Source organism: Culex quinquefasciatus, chromosome 2 (genome assembly GCF_015732765.1).
Source record: "Culex quinquefasciatus strain JHB chromosome 2, VPISU_Cqui_1.0_pri_paternal, whole genome shotgun sequence".
Lineage (NCBI taxonomy): Eukaryota > Metazoa > Arthropoda > Insecta > Diptera > Culicidae > Culex > Culex quinquefasciatus.
Genome location: NC_051862.1, coordinates 43,762,094 through 43,776,273, shown reverse-complemented (window position 1 = coordinate 43,776,273; position 14,180 = coordinate 43,762,094). Strand labels below are relative to the sequence as shown.

At 39.1% G+C, this 14,180-nt stretch overlaps 1 protein-coding gene and 1 long non-coding RNA gene across 2 annotated transcripts in view; one reads left to right on the top strand and one right to left on the bottom strand.

Moving 5' to 3' along the window:
* Positions 1–4,742: 4,742 nt before the first annotated feature.
* On the bottom strand, positions 4,743–5,367 carry LOC119767438. Its single transcript, XR_005277513.1, has 2 exons — positions 5,037–5,367; positions 4,743–4,976 (listed from the first exon to the last, which is right to left on the bottom strand). It is a non-coding gene; the product is annotated as an uncharacterized LOC119767438 (long non-coding RNA).
* A 2,851-nt stretch (positions 5,368–8,218) lies between these two features.
* Positions 8,219–14,180, top strand: part of LOC6043056 — a 96,876-nt gene continuing 90,914 nt past the window's right edge. Inside the window, exon 1 of the mRNA XM_038254596.1 lies at positions 8,219–9,336. The gene's annotated coding sequence lies outside the window, so the exon portion shown is untranslated. The remainder of the gene's footprint in view (positions 9,337–14,180) is intronic.

Genomic DNA, 14,180 nt, shown 5'->3' with positions numbered 1-14,180 from the left:
GCGAAAAGTTCACCGCCCGGAGATCGCGAGTTGGCGCGAGCGAATGAACACCACGAAAAAAGATTCGGGGGTGCATTGGGGTTAAATGATCATTTCGTCATTCGGTTTAATTAAAAAATAATTTTTTTTTCGTAAATATCGCTACTTTGATGCAATGTAATTAATTTTTACAGTAAATTAGGCATTGTTACATCAAATTTGACCTTTCAAACGCACTAGAATGGCCAAATTTTAAAACATCAATGTTTGCCAATTTGACCGTTTTACCCCCAATTCCCCTTGTAGAACAAAAGAAAAGCTCATCCGCGGTCTGTCAGCAGCGCGCTGTTTTGTTTGCTGGATCAACATTTGGAAATGTCGAACGTTGAAGGAAATCGCTCAAAAAATGAAAATTAATCCATTTCAAATGTTATGGCCGCAAATGAAAGGTAAGGGTGGCTAATTTTTGATTCCGATCTGTAAAACTAGTTCTGGCGAGGGTTCTGGGCACTGCGGCAATCGATTTTACCGGCGGGTTGCTTCCGGTTGCATTTGATTTGAGGAGAAGGTTTTTCAATCCACCAGGGGCTTATTCGGGGGCAACAGTTTCGGTAATCCGGAACTTCCGGTAAGTTTCATATTTGCAGTGTTTAGCATGAAAAACAAACTTAGACCAATCTTTCAAGTGTGCGCTCTTTTTGAGGAGGGGCGCAAACCGAAGAAGAGCGCAACTCGGGGGAGCGTTATTTCGGGGTTTGAGCGCAAATCGAAGGAGCGTTATTGCGGGGTTTTGGCGTAAAATGGGATTTTCTTTTTTAATTTTATTTACAATTAAACGAAACATTTATATAAGGGGTCATCCACAAAACACTGATAATGGGCCATCCTCAAATCTGGGTGTCCAAGAACTCCCGGATGTCATGGTCTAGATAGCTACCTGATCAACGGAGGTCTATATGGGTGAATTAACCATCGGTATAGCTTCAGATAGCTTTAGTGAACCACGATGGATACCCTTCGCCATGTTGGATTATTATGGGTCCTCCAGGAACTCCCGGGAGTTATGACCTGATGATTTACGTGACTTCCGAGAGTTCCTGGGAAACCCATAACAATCAAGCATGGTGCAAAGTGTCTATCCTTGTCCAATGAAGCTTCTTGAAGCGATACCGATGGTTGATATACCCATATAGTTTCGCGTTGATCAGGTAGATCATCAGGTCATCACTTCCTAGAATTCTTGGATGATCGATAACAACGTACCCCAGAGTATCTATCGTTGTTCACTGAAGCTACCTGAAGCCACACCGATGATCAATTCACCCATATAGACAATAGGGTCCTAAAGCCCTGAGTCAATTGTTATGTTCAACGGTAAAAAAGATTAAAACCCATTTTTGATCATTTTTTTCATTTAAATGCAAAAATAGGACAGGACAACATTTTTTGATGAATCAACTAAGGTCCACTTAGAACGAGCTGTGATTTTTTTTTAAATTGATTTAAAATCGATTTTAAATCCTTCTCGGTCGTACAAAGTGTCATTGTACTCAGAAAAATAAGCTTTATCGTTGTGAACAATAATATCACAAATGTAAGCTTCACCTTTGGGCCCAATTGAAACAGAAACATATCAAACGAAATATTTGAAACCAAACCTGCACAACAACAAACAAACAGAAAAATGAGGCGCTAATTTGAATTCAACAAAGTATTTAATTCCTATCGTTATTGCAAATCGACTTTTGATTGCATTTTCAGATTTGTATGAAACCTTGTCCATTGATGTTTTTTTTATGACCAAAATAGTTATTGTGCACTATTGCTTCATATTCTTCATACAAAATGGTGTCTGTCTATACACAAGTGCTGTGAATGTTTTCGCAAATCTGTATCTTGAGATAAGATTTTCTGAATACCAACCATTGGCAAAGTTTTAAGTTATGACCAGGATTGAATTAAAAACTTTTTTAGTCTAAAAAGATTATAGTTACAATGGTTAATACACCCACACCCAGAACTGGGCATCGGCATACGAGAGGATAAAGAGCACGATTCGGTAGTAAAATGCTACTGTATGCGGACGGAGAGGATAAATCCCGAAATTGCCGTGAGTACTTTACTCATGGGTTCATTTTCCAAAAAGTTCATCTATCAAAAAAAGTACCGGTACCGAGATTCGAACCCAAGACCTTCGGCTTATTGAACCGTGCCTTTGCCGTATAGGCCACCATGGTTCGGTGACTAAGTGGTGGTCATTTGTCCATATAAGCCACTCAATTGGATGAACTCGTCAATGAACGAATGAACTCGCGAGAGGTCTTTACTCACGCAAAATAGTACTTTTCTCACGTTTATTTTCGGGAGGACTTTCCCTCGTTCTTTAACTTTGGGTGCATATAGACCCCGTTGATTAGGTAGATCATCAGCATGGCTTTCTACCTAAGGTACTCGCGAGTGTGTAGTAGTGCGGTTGTCAAAATCGTTATCTCTGACTCTCTCACTCCACTGCCACTGACATTGTTTATGTTTTGCTTTTCCTGGCACGGTCCATTGTTCGTTTGTTATTGTTTTGGTTTTAGTGGCACGGAGTCATGCACTCACACTAATGCAAAGCAAGATCGTGAGTACCTATGATATACAGCCTTGGATCATCAGGTCATAACTCCCGGGAGTTCCTGGAGGACCCATAATAATCCAACATGGTTCTTAGAAGACTAATAACAATCCAACGTACCCCAGTGTCTCCATCGTTGTTCACTGAAGCTACACTCAAACCCCGATGGTTTGACACAAACTGTTATCAGACGAACGGGGTCACTTTTTAGTTTGACACCCCTTTTACACGGAGTTCACGCACACTACCAAACGTGTGTTTTGATAGTGTGCGTGAGCGCCGAGTAAAAAGTGACAGTTCGTCACTTTTTAGTTTGACTTTGACCAACCAACGGGGTACAAACTAAAAAAGTGTCCAACGAAAAAGTGACCAACCATCGGGGTTTGAGTGTATACCGATGGTTAATTCACCCATAAAGACCTCCGTCGAGACCTCCGTTGGACGGTTGCTTTCTAGGCCATGACATCCGGGAGTTTTTGGATACCCAGATTTGAGGATGGCTTATGATCAGTGTTTTGTGGATGACCCCTTATATAAATGTTTCGTTTAATTGTAAATAAAATTAAAAAAGAAAATCTCATTTTCCGCCAAAACCCTGCAATAACGCTTCTTCGGTTTGCGCTCAAACCCCGAAATAACGCTCCCCCGAGTTGCGCTCTTCTTCGGTTTGCGCCCCCTCCTCAAAAAGAGCACACATTTGAAAGATTGGTCTAAGTTTGTTTTTCATGCTAAACACTGCAAATATGAAACTGACCGGAAGTTCCGGATGACCGAAACTGTTGCCCCGAATAAGCCCCTGGTGGATTGAAAAACCTTCTCCTCAAATCAAATGCAACCGGAAGCAACCCGCCGGTAAAATCGATTGCCGCAGTGCCCAAAACCCTCGCCAGAACTAGTTTTACAGATCGGAATCAAAAATTAGCCACCCTTACCTTTCATTTGCGGCCATAACATTTGAAATCGATTAATTTCCATTTTTTGAGCGATTTCCTTCAACGTTCGACATTTCCAAATGTTGATCAAGCAAACAAAACAGCGCGCTGCTGACAGACCGCGGATGAACTTTTCTTTTGTTCTACAAGGGGAATTGGGGGTAAAACGATCAAATTGGCAAACATTGATGTTTTAAAATTTGGCCATTCTAGTGCGTTTGAAAGGTCAAATTGATGTAACAATGCCTAATTTACTGTAAAAATGAATAACATCGCATCAAAGTAGCGATATTTACGAAAAAATAATTATTTTTTAATTAAACCGAATGACGAAATGATCACTTAACCCCTATGCACCCCCGAATCTTTTTTCGTGGTGTTCATTCGCTCGCGCCAACTCGCGATCTCCGGGCGGTGAACTTTTCGCCCAATTTTGTCGCCGGCATCTTTCAATGAGAAGATTAATATCCATGTAGTTAAACGATAGCTGAAGTTTTCCTCTTTCGATTGGTGGTCCAACCGTCTGGATTGATTCACAGGGAAAAAAGATATAAGCGCTCAAAATGTCCCCTTTTTTAACGCTTAAAAGTGACGCTTTGGATCGAATTTCTGAACTGGCCCCCCAATATAGTAAGTAAAGACATCCCAAGTAACCAAACAGCACTAAAACAGGAAATTATTCAGCACTATAAGCGCATTTAGTGCAACGCATAACAGCTAAACAGTTTTCAAAATTGCACCAAAAGCGCTTTTACAACCGATTTGCAGCTGTTTTTGGACTTTATATTTCTGTTTTACAGCTAGGCCCCTACTGTTGGCGATCCAACCCTGCACAATTGTCATTAATGTCAAAAAAAAAAATGAGAGGAGCAAAAATATTTTCTCTCTCTTCCTTTCTCCTCCACCTGTCTGTTCTATTTTGGTTTGTTTGTTACCACTTTACCGACGCTCAGCTGACGACCGGAGGGGAATCATTTTATTTGATTGATTTTGCTTTGTTGGGGATTTGATGCCAGATGATGGAAGTGTTCGTCGATGTTTACTGGTGGTTCCTGGGCCCGTATCGTCACGCCTGTTTGGGAAATGTTTTGTTGACGAGATTGAACAGCTTCAGATTCTGTTACATTTTCTGAAAACCTCTTTCAAATTGTCTCCTAGAAAGCCTGGAGGCAATTAATCTTTTAATTTCGGAGAAAAACGTGCGTAACTCTTAGTTTGACTTAAGTACTTTTATTGATATTATTTAATCATTTGTTCATCGAAATTTCCTACACCTGAACCTTCAGCCGGAGCACCGCAAGCCCATCAAGTCTGCATTCCAACGTTCAATTCCGGTCAAGTCTGCAGCAGCTGCAGCCTTGAAATTGAAAATTCACCTGCCAATTGCTGATGGTCCGGAACGGCCGCTGTTTTCCACGTTGGAGGGCAAATACATTGTTTGATGCATCCTGAAATATATTTGTTTATTAATAGATGATTCTTAAGTAATAATCTTATGCTATACTCACGAAAGTTAGAAGAAAAACAGACTCCAGCAGTAATTTACCCGAATCCAAATTTCCATCACCATGATTATTTTGGTTTTGTTGATCTAGGAGTGAGCGAGAGTTTTTTACCGTTTTGTTTTTCTTTCTCAGTCGCACTCTTTCACTCTCGGTCAACACGACAGACGTGTTGCCAGTTTTTTGACAATTTGCAACAGTGTTGCTAGTGGCAGCTGGTAATCAGCTCTAAAACGGCTGTTATCGATGCAGTTATTTTAGAGCTGATTTGCTTTAATCTTTGCCGTTTTACAGCTGATTAGCTGGTGAATGCTATTTTGCATCTGATTTATGATTTCTAGTAATGCTGGATGGTTACTTGGGATAGTCCTATGTCAAAATCTTCATCTTGATGATACCAATCTGAGTGCTGAATAGTGGTTCGCAAAACGGCCTCAATTTTGAACTGTCAAAGTGGAATTTACGGTTCGCCAAAAGTAAAGAGTATTGTTATCGATCATTAAAAATAGTTTTTATTTTTGCAAGAATAAAAAATGTGGGGCTTTTGGAACCTGGAGGTGAAGTAAAAAAATCTTAAGAAAGTTGAAGGCGAGATCGCCATTTTTTATAGTTATGAATGGAAATTGTTTACGGAGTCGATGCGGTTGTATTCATCTAGAAGCTGTCTTCATTGATTCCGTTTGAAAACCTACTGGTTTAGTGAAAATCTGCTCTGTTTGTTGGATCAGCTTCGCTAGAATTAGAGATGATTTTTCGCTGCACCAGGAAGAGCTGTAAGATTCCAAAATCAGCCAGATAATTTATCTTCGTCACCTGTAAAAAAGAAAATCCTCTTCTAACCGATTAAAACTTAAAAACTCACACAATTTTCCAGCAAAAAAATCAAAAACTAGGCAAAATAAAACACATACTACTGATTATAAAACAGCTCATATGCCAGTAAGAAAAAAGTCATGCTTGTGCTTGAACAGCATCCTACTTTGTAGATGTAAACAAAGTGGGATCATTTGAAAATCACGTTACGCATTCTCTCTATTCATCACCCAGATACCAATGAACTGTAACATTTTGTAGATGGCAATGTTTGTATACAAAGTGAAATTAATAATTCTAAGTGGTGCTGACAAGGAAATCCACAAAAAATCATCAGCAGATTGTTTTTTTGGGAGAATTTCGGGAGCGAATTTCTTTTGCGTGATTTCGCTGATTGTTTTGCGATTATTCCATCCATGCTTACTATCAAGCGTTGGTTTTGATAGTAAGTGTGAGTTCCGTGTAAATAGTGACACTTTTCGTCGCCTTACAATTAAACTTTATCAAATCAAAATTGATCCCATTCCCAGCCTTCTAAGCGGTCGTGTCTGAATGATTTTGGATAATCTGAAGTGTTCCTTGAAATTTACAAAAACCTAATTACAAACCAGTACAACAATATAAGAATTTAAATAACAAGCCAACATTTCAATTCAAAAGGACTGGAAAATGCATTATGCAATTATTTGTTTAAAAAAATCTAAGTTTCAAATATTTTTGTTGAGGAAAACAAACTTTTAGTTTTTTCACGATAGCTCAAAATACTCAAACATGCAAAAAATGATTTTAAACCACTTTGAATTGTTTTTAGCTAATTGCATTTCAAAAATTCATTTAAAATTTGAAGTTTTTTATAAAAATTGTTTTGCCCCGGATTTTTCTGCTTTTGAAGAGATCTGACATTTTTTTCGAAAAATTCTTGGGGATGTAAAACGTCGGTCTGTTTGCGTAAGAGGTTTTGGGTGACTCACTACACATAACCTTCGGACGCCTATAAATGAGCAGAAACTTGCAACAGAGCCCACAAAAGACCCGGGGGGATAAAAATTTTGTGAACATATCACATTTCTCATAATTAACAAGAGAGGAACATGCAGAAAAATGTTTTGTAGAGGTTTGAATCAACTTTTTTTTGTTGAATAAAATCAACAAAAAAAATGCGTTGAAAGAAACCTTTATTTTCTCATTTCCACATTTTTTTTTGTTTTGAAAAAGCTGCTTTGACGTTTAGCGTTGTTTCAACAAAAATCTTGATTTTCAAATCAATAAAACGTTTTGTTGATTCAAATATGCCTTTTTTGTACATGAATGACTCGTGGACATACCGTGGCAAAAAAGCACGCTTCAAATTTATATCAGAATGATACTGCGAACTGATTTATGTGGTAAATTTAGAATTTGACAATTACGACGGCCTTATTTTTTAAATCGACTTTGAAAACTCATATTCATATATTTTTCATAGAGCTTTGACCTTTTCGTCATTATTCGAAAACCTGCTCGTTCTATCATCCAAAAAAATTGAACGCTTAGTTGATAAATCTCCCTTCTAAATGGTCCCTTACCAAACACGTGTGCTGCACCTGCGTAATAGCGGTCGTTATCTAGTCTACTGCAATAGAATCTACAAGTTAATAACTTTTCAACGAGCTAGCGCCTCGGGTCATACGCGCCTCCCTATTAAGCGATAGATCTCCAGTGAACAACAATTACTCACCTAATTGAACAATGGAAAACTTGGACACGACCGTGCAATGCCCTAACGGTCAAGCGACTTCGTCGTAAACTATTAACGTTACAAGATTACACTTGCCTAAAACAATTTTACGAGCTTAAATCGTCTAATCCTCTCAACCTGAGTGGAACCTGCTCCGGATTCGTATCATCATGCGCCTACTTTGCCGTTTAACGATCCTACACCCGAACGTCAACAGCCCTCGAATTTAGTCGTCCGCGCAGCGCAGTAGGCGCTTAATCCACTTAATTAATTCGTTTGCTTTCTCTTCTTTCATGCATTCATTCATCTCCAAACGGGCCACCACTTGCCATAAGTCACCGTCTCTTCTCGTCGTTATCCCTGCCGGAAAGTGCGCACCAAAACATCGTGAAGCATTATGCTGCTGCTGCACCCCCGTACGCGAATGCAACATGCTTTAGGCGTATGCGTGTGAGGCGCATAAGCGCGCACCAACACAACAGCAGCATGCCATGCGATCGCGTCTTGAGGTGGTAGTGGTGAAGCGCGCCTCCTTCGCGTGGGCAATCGCAGCGCACTGTTAAGGTGAAACGTGACGCGATGCGTACGGGGTGAGGGTGTATTGGTATGATTCAGTGAAGAAACAAGCGAAGCGGAGAGAAGGAAGCCGAAAAAAAACCCGTCCACCAGTCGGTCTTTCCACTTCCAGCCAGGCAGTTCTACATGGCCTAAGCCAGCCAGCCAGTGCTGCTGCAGCCTACGCGAAGTACCCCTCCGGAGTAAGAGGTGTTCCGAGCTTCTTTCCTGCCTTCTTCGCCGAGGAGAAATATGGTTCCGATCTAGGTGGCCGCGCACCGACTTCGAGGTTCGCGAGAGCACTTTTTGCCGTTACGTTACGCGAAGACGTGTTCGATCTAGTGAGCATCGCAGTGCAGTGCGCTGCAACAGCAGGCCTGCTTGGATGCTAATCCGCTAATGGAGTCGCCCGCGATCAAGAAGAAGTGTTCCGAGGCCAAGTGTTTGCCAAGAGTTAAGTGATCCGTTTTTGGAAATCGCAACGTGTAACACGCCAGCGATCTTTGTTCTCGTACAGTGAGTTTAGCCCGCAACGTGATCTTAAGTAACAACAGAAGCAAGCATCCAGCACGTACCAAGTTCTGCCAGCAGTCGAACCCAGATTGATCTTGCCCGACAGCAGTGGTGAATATCAACGACCTTTCGGGCGAAGCTGTTCTCGCGATCTCGACAACAACGGGAACCTGCTGTTGGCTTAATCGAAGTGCCTTGTATGTGAGTGTATGCTTTGATTTGCAGAAAGCAGGTTTTTCCAGCCTCTCTTCACTTCATTCTTCAACGTTTTGTGTGTTAATACACCCGGATCGATCGGTTTTGTTTCACGCGTGTGACAAGTGAAAGAAGAAAACGTCCAAGAAGCCAAAAGGTTCATTGAGTTGCCTTATCAAGAGAGTGCGGCACCCTACAACGCAATCGCAACCAAGTCAACAAAGATCAGAAGAAGGAAAACAACAACAACGGGGGAAAAAGTGAAAGAGTTGAGCCGATCAAGTGTGCGTTGCAAACGCAGGATCATCTCTCAAAAGTCTGTGCGGGAAGTGAAAGAGAGCGATCTAGAGTGCATCGGCAGCTCGAAGAGGCTACTTGGATCAGTTGGTACGGTTGGCGAGGAAAGAAGATTGTTCCCGGTTTGTGAATTCTGTACGGAAACGAAGGCTTTTGTAGCAAAGCTGCTGAATTGCGGTCGTCGTCGGATGTGGCAATGGATTGGATGTGAAAACTGTAAGTAATTATTAGCTTTGGGGGGTTTTGAATTTCTTCTTGTGGTGTTGTTTTGTTTTGGTTTCGTCTACTTTCAATAGTTTGTCGAAAATAGATCGATTCATCGCAAATGTATGAATTCTGTATAGGACATAACTCTAGGAGAGGCTGTCTGCTAGTTTACACAATCTGGTTTCTCTGAAATGAACATCTGAGCAATTATAATAGCTATCATATATAGATAATAGCTTAACACAAAAGCAATCATTGAGCCGGATAATTACTCTGGTTATTCATCATTCCAGTTGTTCACCAGTATAAATAAATAAATGGCTTTGTTTGAGTACTAGATTAATGAAGGAATAACAAGTTTCCACAGAGTTAGTATTCAACGACTTTCTTAATTTTTTGTCAATTCTCCTACTGAACAAATATCTAAAAATCTATCCGATCTACAGCATGGCCTTGGCCTTGGCCTTTTTTGCTAGTTTCTATCTCAAAACTGACGATTTTTGGATTGTGAGTCTAACTTTCGACCAGCGACCCTACCGGAGACAATGTATCCGTATTGTTGAACTGATGTCGGTAGATCCGTTTTGGATTTTCTTAAAATAATTCGCTAGCATCAAACTATCATAAATCTATCAAATCATTGAAAACATAAATATTTTTTTGATTATATTCAACAAAATTTTGGTTTATGCGAACCTGATCGTACAAAGTATTTTTCTTTAATTTAATTTTATCAGATTCAAAATCGTTTGAAATTTGTTATGTTTATACTGCCCATGTTCGCATAAATGTCCCATTTGCAAAACATTCAAGCTGGGAAAAATGCAAAACAAGTTTGTCCTACACACAAGGCTACGTGTTCAGTTTTCGCGAAAAAAAACTGGATTTCCTCTTGATTTCTTGAACAAAGTACTGGATGTTGCAGGCTTTTCTGAAAGAACACCAAGGGGCTGGAAACTCTTAGAGCTATAATTATTATGTTAACCAGTATATCAAAATATATGTTAGTATACTTAATATTTCCTTCACATATCGCCAGTATACTTACCAATATACTGAGAGTATCTTAATATACTGACAGTTTATTGCTTTTCGGTAAGTATACTAATAAGTATACTGGAATATCGTTAGTATACTCAGTATTCTTAAGTAATATTAGAGTTTCCAGCCCCTTGAAGAACACATGATTTTGAACCAAACTCCATCAATAACTCAAAAGTGATGAAAATCCATATGGAACATTTATGCGATCAGGGCCAGTATACGATCTTGATTTTTTATCAAAAGTATTTTAACTTGATTTAGACTTTATTTTAACAAGGTTTTTACAATTAATTATAGAGGATTATTTATAAGTAATCAGCTGCAAGTTCAAACATGAGACAATGATGCATTGAACGACAGATAAAATCTAATCTATAAAAAAGACTATCTTTTGACCTTTTACAATATTTTTCAATTCAATTTTAAAGTCTTACTCGCTCTTTAAAAAAAATAATATAAATGACTAATTTTGTTTAAAAATACATCTGTAAACTCATTTTGCCTTATAAAAAAGGTTATGTTGGTTAAAACGAGAACAAAATTGATATTTTTTTCCAAATCATCGGCTAATCAAGATTAAATTACACTGTCAACATTTCAAAATTAAAAAAATAATTATTCAATTACATTAATGTTGATACAGAAATGTAATTTTTAAGTTTACATTGATCCATTTTTGGCTATCATTCCTTATTTTTTAAAGTCATATTAAAGCAGGTATTAGACTATGACAAACCTACTAACAAACTCGCCCTTTTTCGTGTTTGACGGTTCTGTAGAAAATGCAGGCAAACTGTCAAAAAGGCGAATTTGTTTGTTTGTTTGTTTGTCATAGTCTAATACCTGCTTAACATTAAATAAAGAAAAAAGAGCACACAATGTAAACCATTGTTGGAATTCGAGCGAGAAGAAGGAAAGCATTTCTCGCTCGCGAACGAGGGAGAGAACTTGTAGTACTTTTCTCTTCTCGCTCGCGCTCGCATTTTCGTTCGCGTTCTCGCTCTCGCCGCGAGCGCTCGCGAGCGCCTTGTGCTAGCCGTTCGCCCCAAGCTAGAAAATTGTTTATCAGGCTTAAAATACGAACCAGGCGATGGTATAGAGGTGTAACTTCAATCGCTGTGTTGTTTTTTGTTCGTTTCTAACACGTTCAATTTCTCGCGAACGGGCAATTCTGGCTCGCGAGAAAGCCCGTTCGCGAGCGGGGAGAGCACGGGCAATCGGTGAGTTTCTCTCGGCAGCTCGAGACTCGCGGCGAGAACTCGAGAGAGAGAAAATTTTCTCTCGAGAGCGCAATAATACCAACACTGATGTAAACAAAAACAAACAAAACAAAAAGTGAGGTCAATGCTGCACAAAACGGCGTCCTTAACTATTTATTTCCCAAAATTGGCATGCTCGCGACGAACTGTTTGGATAAATAATGCATTTTACAATACTTTTTTTTATCAATGTGAGCAATGACGAAACTTTTTCACAAAAATGATAAAAAAAGCAAGAGTGACTGCAAAAAACAAAAACAAACAGGTAAATGAAAATAATTTCTATTAGGAATACAAAAAAAAATAAAACTACTAAAAATTAAAACAAAAATTAGAAAAGTATAGTTTTCTAAGTAAAAAAAAAAACAGTCAGTAGAGGGTTTTTTCCTATAATCTATAAAGTTTAATACATAATTAAATGACATTTTGTGATATACGTTTTATATTTTACGCTTTTTTTATTCTTTCAAGCCTATTTCCCAACACTGTGCACCCTCCCGTACTGAGTAGGGTGACAAGAAATATAAATAAAATTTTGAAAAATCTTTAGAGATAACTTCTGGCTCGATCCTGTATGAAAAAATAAGTAACTGCGTCAAATTTGAGCCAAACCGGGGTGGATCGTTGAAGTTTGTATGGGATTTGTGTCGGATCATTGTCAAGTGTGAGATTCTTATGTAAAATTTAATGGTAAACAACTTTGTCGAAGACCGCAAAACGATCCGAGTTAAACCTGAACTGAGTTATAAGCGATTTGGCTCAAAATTGGCACAGTTACTTAGTGCTGAGTCATCCGTCAAGATGGTGTTTTTGTTTGTCCCGCCGCCGGGAAAGGTAGCACACTTTGCTATCAATGCCACACGAACAAGCCGCGATTTTCAGCTTCCGTGTCGTCCCGTGCCAATCTTCACGCGAGTGTATCGGCTAATGGTCAATGAAGAAATACCCCCAATCAACTCGAGCCCGAGTTGTGTGGCAATTTTGATTGGAAAGTGATTTCGAACGCGATTCAAATGGAACTCACTCTCCTTTTCTTCCCGCCACAGGTGGTGTGATGCCACCCCAGACATAACCTCCAAAAAAAAAGTGATTGGTCATTTTTCGCTCCGAATCGCGCGCGTTCGTTTCGCCTTAACGAGGCTCCGTGAATTGCTGTTTATTTTCCGTTGTGTTTAACGATGAAGCCGTTTAGATTGTAGACGTTTCGACGAATCTAAAATGGTTTTTTTTTGCTCAACTTGAGTGCAAACTATTAGGAACGGTTGGAAATACAAACAATCTAAACTCCACTTCCCATGACACAGAATTTACGAGACACATTGTGGTACCACATTGTACGTATCAGCTGGGTTGGCTATGGTTTCCTCTCACTCTCTTGGGAGAGCAGCAATTCCATTGTCTACTGCGATCTAGTCTAGTAGACGACGTACTGTTTGTACCTGTATCACAGCAAGTGAACGTCACACGTTATTTCACCTTAAAAAAGCCAGCGATTTGGTATTGTTAGTCCTGTAATTTTGGGTCATATAAAAAACTTTAACTATAAAACTCGTCGACGTGCCACCCCAGGTGCAATGCTATGAAGCTGGTCTAATTTATGTGATATTTTTGGCTTTGTTTAAAAAAACTTCAAGCAATATTATATTTACAAATATAATAATAAAAATGGCATTGACTAACTTGGAATGACTGGGTCATCACTAGCTACCATCGTACCCCCAATTTAGACTGCACGTTCTTTTTCATTTCGTTTCTGTTAGCCTGAGTGCTTATAGACCATCAGATAAACCACTGCCTTACCAGAAAAGAAAGAAGAAATGTCTTCACCAAGTATTTCATCAACTGTGGTTGCACTTTTTGCCCGCTAAAATGTGGCAGTTTGCAAGAAATTTTTTTTCTTTGCCATTACCATCATTGCCGAACTAACCGAAAACGAGACAGAGTAGTTATTCGGGCGTTGATGTTTTGACTCTTTTTTCGGTGGTGCCCCGTTGTGTTTGTTTTGGCCAAAATCTGCAACACAATGGTGAGAACGTTTCTTTCCGTAAACTGGTGCGTTAAGTGACTGTGAAATTTGATGCCCCGGCACTGTACATTTTGTTGTGCAAGATTTAATTTGGTACACGAAACTAGATTACCTGACATTTGGTCTTGCTGTTATGTCAGATTGGTTTTGCGAAATACTTTCTAAATTGCAAATTAACTTATTAGCATAGATTACGGACGTAACTAAAACTTCCGCAATAAAAAAATAAACAGTGCTAAAATGATTTTTTCAGCACTGGTAATGTTGTGATAATAAGCAGGCCATTTCATTCAAAATTAAAATTTTGTTGGAAATCAAATCAATAAATACATTTCCAATAAATTATTTAATTTTGCTGAAATCTCAGACCATTATGAAAACGTCATTATCAAATTATAGAACAAATCAAATCTTTACTTTACATCTGAAGTCATTTGTAGTCTGCTCTAACAAAATCTCCCGTTTTGCTCTAAAAACTTCCACAAACCCATTAATCTGTTATGTGCGATTTCCTGAGTACCATA